This window comes from Emydura macquarii, unplaced genomic scaffold, assembly GCF_026122565.2.
Source record: "Emydura macquarii macquarii isolate MOO-44397 ecotype Brisbane River unplaced genomic scaffold, CSIRO-AGI_Emac_v2 contig_75, whole genome shotgun sequence".
NCBI classification, from domain to species: Eukaryota; Metazoa; Chordata; order Testudines; family Chelidae; genus Emydura; species Emydura macquarii.
Window position 1 is genome coordinate 10,724,732 of NW_027130212.1, and position 8,525 is coordinate 10,733,256.

Below are 8,525 nucleotides of genomic sequence, written 5' to 3' on the forward strand. Positions count from 1 at the left end.
CTGGGGTAAAATTTTCAAGCACACTTAAATGACTTAGGAGCCTAAGTCACTTGGATATTTTAGACAATTTCAGCCCTGGTCTCCCTGGTTTGAACAAGTGGTGTTTAAAATGTAGTGAAGTTTTTATACCCTATAATAAGTTTTGCTCAGTTCATATTTAAAACAGGAACAAAGTCACATAAATTGATGTAAAGCAAATTGAATTATATAAAGAAGGCAGTAAGTATATGAGGTTAACTATCTACTCAAATTGCTTCTAAATTTCCTTTATGTTTCAGTGTTATATATTATTACTGTGAGTGGGATGGGTTTCCTGGTAAAGCTTCCTAAGAGCAGCATTGTCAGCTTGAAGATTGCATCCAGCTGGGAAACACCACCTGTTCCTTAATCTGGTACCAGAGCTAACTTTCAAAGAGGCTTTCAAAACTTTGCAGTACAACACCTGCATCTCCTACTTCAGTGGTGAAGACTGCTACTCAGAATATGGAAATGGTGGAAGTCCCCAGGAAGAATATATTGTATCACAGTTCTGTTCTTTAGAGCAGCATAGGAAATGGTTTTCTTGGCTTGTGAAACTCAGATTCAACACCCTGCTCTAAATCAGGCAGAGAAGGAACTTGTACCCAGGTCTCTCCCATCCCAGGTGACTGCCCAAACCATCAGGCTTTAAAATCCATTTCTGTCTTGCTTTCTCAATCTCTCCTGTTAGAGTTGTTCTTCTTTGCTTTGTATAAATAATTAAATATTCATGGGAGTAAAGAGAAAGAGAGACTCTATAACCCAGTGATCAGGGCACTCCTGTCCTTGTGGGAAATCCAGGTTGAAATATCTAGTCCAATAAATATTTAATTTATGTCAAATAGAACAGATCCAATATTGAGATTGAGGGACCCACCTCAGAATGGCCAACAGCCTGGTGGTTAGGGCACTTACATGCTATGTGGGGGCCTGGGTTTAAGTCTTTGCTTCAAAGGAAGGATTTGAATGTGGGTGTCCCACCTCCCAGGTAAATGCTCTCATCACCAGGCTATTCAAGATAAATCTCTTTTTTTCCTTACACACCCCTGCAAAAAAAAAAGAAAAAGAAAAAAACATTCTGGATCATTCTTGACAAGAGTTTCTAGACAAAAAAACCCCCTAACTTTCCTCAATAAAATTTTGGTTTTGACAAATTGGAATTTTCCAGCCAAAAACAATTTCAACAGAAAAATTGCTGACCAGCACTACTGTTCTTCTAAAAAGGCTCTGCTCTGCTTGTTGCCACTGTATGATGCTTTCAAACGCAGCATGATGCCTTACAAAATTAGTGAGCCTCCCTCCTAAAAAAAAGGAAGAAGGTGGACTGAGAGGAGCACTCCCTGGAGCATCATCTTGTACATTTAGCCCTTACAGAAGTGGTGATGAGGGGAGGAAAGGAGTGGGAATCAATGTAACAGAAACTTAGTGCTGCTAGGGTGAGGGACTCAGACAACTGGTTCTGGATGGTGGTGGGGGGAAGCTCGGCTGTAAGAAGGAAAATGCAGGATCACAAAGGAATTGACTGCCTCTCAGTTGTCCTAGGCAATCACATGTTCTACCTTGATATTGGAGCTAGTTGCATATACTTTACTGTATGCACAAAGATTTAACATAACTGATAATCATACTATCACTTTAAAAAGAGGCGAGGGATGATACTTCCTATTAATTAGGGACAATTTGGTGTTTAAACAGATCAGTTCAGGATATTGTCCTCGAATTCATGACAGTCATGAAAAATATAGACCAGTCATCAACTCTATTTGAGATCCAATAACAACACTATATAGTGACTAGTATAGCTGGTCAGAAGAAAAGTTGTCATCAATAAGTTTTGGCAAAAAAATAGAAACATTTTTGGGGGTTCTTTTTTCTCTCCCCTCATTTTCTAGGCATGCAGTCACATAAAGCCACATATTTTTTTTTACCACAGGAGAAGTGTAAGAAGATGCCATGTAATGCCTTAGCTGAAAGCCATTAATAAAATCCAGCCTTCCCAGGATTGTGATTAAAGCTGAATCTGTGTTTCCAAGAAACATCTTACTCTGAGTTCACTTATTACAGCCTGATCCATCAGCCATTGAAGTCATAGGAATGACTCCCATTGACTTCAATGGACATTGGATTGCATAGGTTTTTTAAAATAGAGAAAAGAGTCTGGCATTAAAATTGCCAACGTGGTATAAGAGAAAAGGCTTTTTTTCCTTGATATCCCTGTGGTTTTTTTAGCCTTGGGGAAGAGAAAATAGTTTTAGTAAGAGATTCACATACTAGTTCCTCATTTTAAATGTCTGTTTCACACTGAGTGCATAGATTTGGATTGTTGATTTACCATCACTATAAGAATTTGCCAAGTACAACCACTAGATTATTTGACTTTTATTGTGTTTTTTTAGTGCTACACTGATAAGCAATTGAACCCAGTGACTCTGTCAGAGGAATGAAAGTTTTAAAGGCATACATTTTCTGTTTACTGAACTGTAAAATACACAAAAATTAAAAAGACTCCTCATCATAGAATATTATAAATAAATATTCTGTACAATGGAAGGTAAGAAAAAACACAACAAAACAGCTTTGCAATATAATAACAATACAGTTTTTGGATAAAAAAATCATTGTTAATACCAGGCTGGGGGAAAAATATAAAATGAGGCAGTGAAAATCTTAAACAAATAACTAATAAAAGCTGTTACAACAATAAATCTGAGATGCTCTCTGGGACCACATTTTACAGTTTTTTATTGTATTATAGTGCTGTGTTAATACAATACTTTTGATAGGTCATCCCATGGATAGACAAATCATAAAATATGTGCAATTTACCAAGCGTAGTACAACAGACTGATTGGCAATAAAATGCTAAAACCCAATTAGAAACAACACATCTTTCAGAGAAGAGTTGGCGGGTAGTGGATGAGGGGGAGGAACAGCAGAAGGAAAAAAAAAAAAAAAAAAAAACCTCTTAAACCAGAAATCCTTGAAATCTCCTGCTCAGTAATAGTTTCCAGAAATTACCGGCACTGTAGAGATTTACTGTGACATTACTTTTATATGAAACTGAAGCTTAAAAAAAATCAAATTTGAATTCCATGTACAGCATATTTCTGTTAAGGACAGAATTTAATGTGTTATAAGTAGCCATAGCTTTAAGCTACTCTGACCCTTTTTGATTTGAAGTTTCTTTTACTGCAATCTATTATATCATCTGGGTTGGAAAATGTTCTCGCATAGGAGGTAGGCAGAATGCTGATGATTTAATTCATGATTATGTAGAAGGAAGTTTATAATTGCAGACTTTTAAAAATAGCACCAGCAAATTCCTTCATGACCTCTTACAGCCATTGGGAGCTGCTGAAGAAGATGTAGAGCTTTAAGTTTTCACTGTGTTCATAGGCAGGGTAATTCAGACATGTGGGGACCTGAATCCTCAGAAGGGTTATCTTAATTTGATATTACTCTATTTATACTGCAAGTTTGAATGCAACTAATCAATTTTTGTTATGTAGTATGATGTATCAGCTATTAAAGGATTGCCATCCGGAGTGCGGAAAAGCAAAGCACAGTGAAGTGGAAGGCACAAACCCTTTGGAGATAATGATACTTAGGATTTGTCTACATAGGTCATTAGTCAGCACAAAAGGGATATAAATGTTAGTGTGCCCTATCTAGTCCAGGTGGATCCTTCTGTGGCATACCAAAAGTTCCCTAGTATCTGTAGAGGCAGTCCTGTTTCAACCAGTGCTCTGTTAACATGCACTGGGGAACTTTTAGTGCACACCCTTAGCCACATTAAAATTTACACCCCTCTAGTGAGGACTCAAGCACCATTTAGGATAAGCTCTAAATGTTTTGCTATTATGGCCAGGGCAAAGGGTTTTAGTAAGTTTTGTTTGGAACTCTGGACTCCTGGCATCAAAAGGTTAATAAAATCCTATGCAACTGTTTTAAAGATATCTAATGCTATCTATAATCCACATTATGAAAACAACTACTGTGCAAAAAAAAAATATGTTGACATGGATGAATGTGTTATTGTGGGAAGAAGTAAAAGTGAGACCTTGACTTCTATGGGGCCAGGATATGACCCTATATCTTTATAGAAGTATTTTCCGATGTGGCTGCTCTTCAGTTATTGCAGTTCATGCCACGAGTATTTTGTTTCTTAGTGGAGTTTCAGTTATGGATGAGCTGAATAGTTCAGCAGGAATTTGAGGGTTACTCAGACAAGATAGGTAAATTTAGATTGTTAATCCTTTATGTAACTTCACTGGAGCAAATAGATACGGTAGGTAAGAGTTTGACCCATTTTCTGTTTTTTTAAACTTCTCCCTGCCACCCTCTAGGAATGCATTTTATTAAAGTGTATTTTCAGTTGCCCCCTTTCAAGATACAGAGGCTATGTCAGATTTATAAGATTATTTATCATGCAACATTGGTAATAGTTTACTAATGCAGCCCAACAAGAAACCTGAAATTATGGATAGAGTAAATACAGTGCTGTCATCTGAAAAGTGTGATACTATGGGTCTTCAAAGTATCACTCAAACCCAAGTATGACGATCTAGTGCTTTTGATTTGATGCCTTTACAGCCAAGCGTGCAGCATTTAGATTATTCTGAGAAACAAAAACAAAATCATCAACTACTGTAGCTCCATAGAAGTCGATGGAGTTTGCCAATATACACCATTTAATGATGGGGCCATTTATATTTATCCACTAGCCATGGAGAGCAGAGTATGGTCCCTGTAGAATGTATTACAATTCAGGCAACAAAAGGAACAGTGCTTGAAGTATTGCAGCAGCATCTAAACAGCAGGCTATTTTTGCTCATTACTGATGATGCTCTTGGCAGTTTCTGATAATACAGATAAACCAGTGGGCAAAGGGAAGCACTATTTGCCTCCGTTATATTGGATAATTCATGTGCAGTATTAATTTTTACATTTGATCAGATACATCAGACAGCATAACCACTTAAAATGACAACAGATGAAAGTCAACATCACTGACATCTGACAAAAGAAAACCAAAAAGATTCTGTGATAGTATGCAGATTTGTTACGATGATGACTGAAAGTCTAGGTGCTTGATTGGATTTTCTAGCAAGGTTCATAAGAAAGCCCTAAGGGTAAGCCATATCTGGGCAGCCCAGTTTTCAAATGTGGACACCAAATAGGACCAACTAATGCAATATTAATGCCATGATTCATCTGCAAGGAATAGCTGCAATTTGTCAATCCAGCAATGTAAAGCAACTCTAAACTTTGCATAACTGGCTAGATGAGGCAGGTTTATAGCTATTTTGATTCACTCATACACATAGGTACTGAAACTAGGGGTGCTGCTGCACCTCCTGGTTTGAAGTGGTTTCCATCATAGACACAGTTTACAGTTTAGTTCAATGGCTCTCAGCACTATACAAATTGTTCCAGTACTCCTGCCCATAAAGCACAAAGCAGTCAAAGTATACCAGTGAATCTGGCCTCAGATTTTAGTGGGAGATTTTTAATGGCACTGATAGCAGTTAAGCACACAATACAGTCATTTATTGTTTATGGTAAGTACTGAATGAAAGGTGGAGATTTTCAAAGGCATAAATGGCAGACACCTAACTCCCACTGAAAGTTAATTATTAAGTACCAAACTGCCATTTCTACCTTTGAAAATCTCCCTTTCATTCAGTACTTAGGTACAAAAGCATTGACTGTGCATGCTATATGTCTGTCTGAGGAACCAGATGAGGGATATAGACATTCTGTTTAGTCGCCTGTGTTTAAAAATTGTCCTATTTCCAGAAAAAACAGTTTTTACATTCCCTGTGGATATAAAGTTATATAAAGTCATACAAAACTTTCATTTAATTTCCACTTACTTTCCTAGCCTATAGCACAGTGCAGCAGAAGGCAAAAGGCTGACTCAAAAAATCCTTTCACCTCTATTGCGCATTACTTCAGGACAGAGCTAGGACAGTGGGGGGAGGGGGCAGTGTAGAAAGTTTTCACAAGTATGGCCTAGGTTGCATATGGACCAAGATAGAGAGAGGACTTCATGGCTGTCAAGATAGCCTCATTCATTGGAAGCACTAAATTACGTTAAGTTCTGGGATGGAGGGGAAAGGGCAAAATGCATTGTTCACGTTTCTGATTCATCACAATATTATTTTCCTTGATTACATCATAAACTATGATACAGATAAGATCCGCAGTGATATATCTCATTCATTATACCACCTTCCCCTGCCATTTCCAGAAACATATCACACAATTCCCGATAAGAGGAAGTTTGAAAAGACAGCATGGGGAGATTGCTATTCCTCTCAGAACTTTACTGAGTCCTTTCTTCCTCTCTCAAAATACCTCTTCTCAACCCCCATCCCCATACCACCATATGCTGATGACATCAACGAATTCTGACCAGTCTCAAACCGTTTCCTCATTTTTTAAGTCTATTTAGGACATGCAAATAGACACCAGCAACAACTTATTTCTGCAGAAATTCTGCCTCCCTGTTAGTCGACTTCAGTCTTTGGTTTGTTTCACCAAAAGTGTGCAAATTATGTTGATGGACAGCCTCATCCTCGTAACAGATAGAGGTAAGGAAACAATTGCAATAGTGTTTGGCTTGTTGGCCATATTTCATACTGTTAAACTGAAGTGCTTCTGACCTACCATTGCGCTCTGACTGGCTTTAGTCATTCTTTTCCAAATAATCTCACCTTCCCCCCTGTCACGCTGGCTGGATGATGGAGGAGGGCATTTAGTATATTATTTAACATCAGTATGTTAAAATCATAATAATTCATATGAGATATGCCATGTCACGTACCGTTAGAAAGGCTATAATGTGCTAAGTAAGAAGAAGATGTTTATATTCATGTGTTATGTGTGTAATGGAAGTTATGGATATGATCGATATATTTGTATTTCAAATTGTGCTGTGTCTGTGCGACACCCCAGACAGGATGGCTGCAGCATTAGCCTGCTTAATGGCCCATTAAGGAAATTCACAGGTACGATGGGGCAGAAGGAGAAGACAGGGATATACCTGTTGAGTCACCAGGACTTTACACATGTGACCCTGGACTCCTGCAAATTTTTTATTTCTGCAAAATTCCACAAGCAGCATGGCAAAGCCCAAAGGACATAAAAGGCAGCTGTACCACATCCATTTTATCTTTAGTCTGTGTTTGTCTTCAAGTCTTCAACCTTCCTCTGGATCAATGCATCTACAACTGAAGTGAATTTAAGCTGTGAAACAAAGGACTGAGACCCATTCAGGTACTGGTGTAGGAATAAAATTGTAATTGTAACCCTGTAGATTAATTCATAGTGTAGATTAATTCATACCTTATTTGTGTCAGCCTCTATATGGTTATGTATAATCACCATCTCACAATTTTGTCTGTAACATTTGAACTTCTCTCAGTCATACTCCATATTGTGAATGTAAAAACCCCATTTTGACCCTATGTACTCCATCATGTGTAAAACCCCATTTTGACCCTATGAACTCCATCTTGTGTCAAACCCTTTCTAAAACTTAGATGAATAAGAAAGTTATCTGAACAAGGTATGAATGGAGGTAAACCTTTAGATGAATAAGAGAGTTATCTGAACAAGGTGTGAATGGAGGATATATGTGCGTATGAGTCAGACCCAAACTGCCAGCTTGTCCTGATGAAGTGTGAAGTCCATCCTAGGCTGAAGAGTGTGAACACATCCCTAAAAAGCAAAGAAGAATCCACCCTAGAAAACAAAAAGAACAAACTTAATCAAAGACATCAAAGAACAAGCTGAAAGTCACGTCTGCTATTGTACCAGCAATCAACGGTCACAGAGAAGCGACGTGATACAGCACAACTGAAAAACCTATAAAAGACTGGGTGAGATTTCAAGGCTTTGGGGGAAAAACAGCATTCTACACATCTAAAGAAGAGCGTCGGTGCGCGCCCGACAAAGACCCTGCTCTCCTCGTGCCCCGCTTCCCTGGCCAGGTAGCTGCTACGAGCCACGAACTCCAGCAATGGACCCAAGCTACGATCTCAAGCCACAACCAGGACTGGTAGCTATATATATAACTATAGAATGCTTTCTGGTGCGTTTGGGCGCGTGTATGTGTGTGTGTGTGTAGGTTTAAGTTAGTTATTACTTTAGTTTTTGTCAATAAATGCGGCATACTGCCTTTTCCCCTTGAAAAAGTCCCGAATGCTTAATTTTGCACAACACTGGATGTATACCAGAGGGACTATACAAGCCTGCAAACTCCACAATTCTACTAGAAACATGATTTATATGAACTTTCCAATCATTTATATATATGTGATTGCTTTAATCCTTTAACATTTCTCTTATAGTTTGTTTCTTTCCTTTTATAATAAACCTTTAGTTTTAGTTACTAAAGGATTGGCTGGCAGCGTGGTATTTTGGATAAGATTTAAACTTATATTGACTGACCCTTTGGGGCCAGGAGAAACCTTTTTGGTAAAGAGCATAGAGTTTTAAAT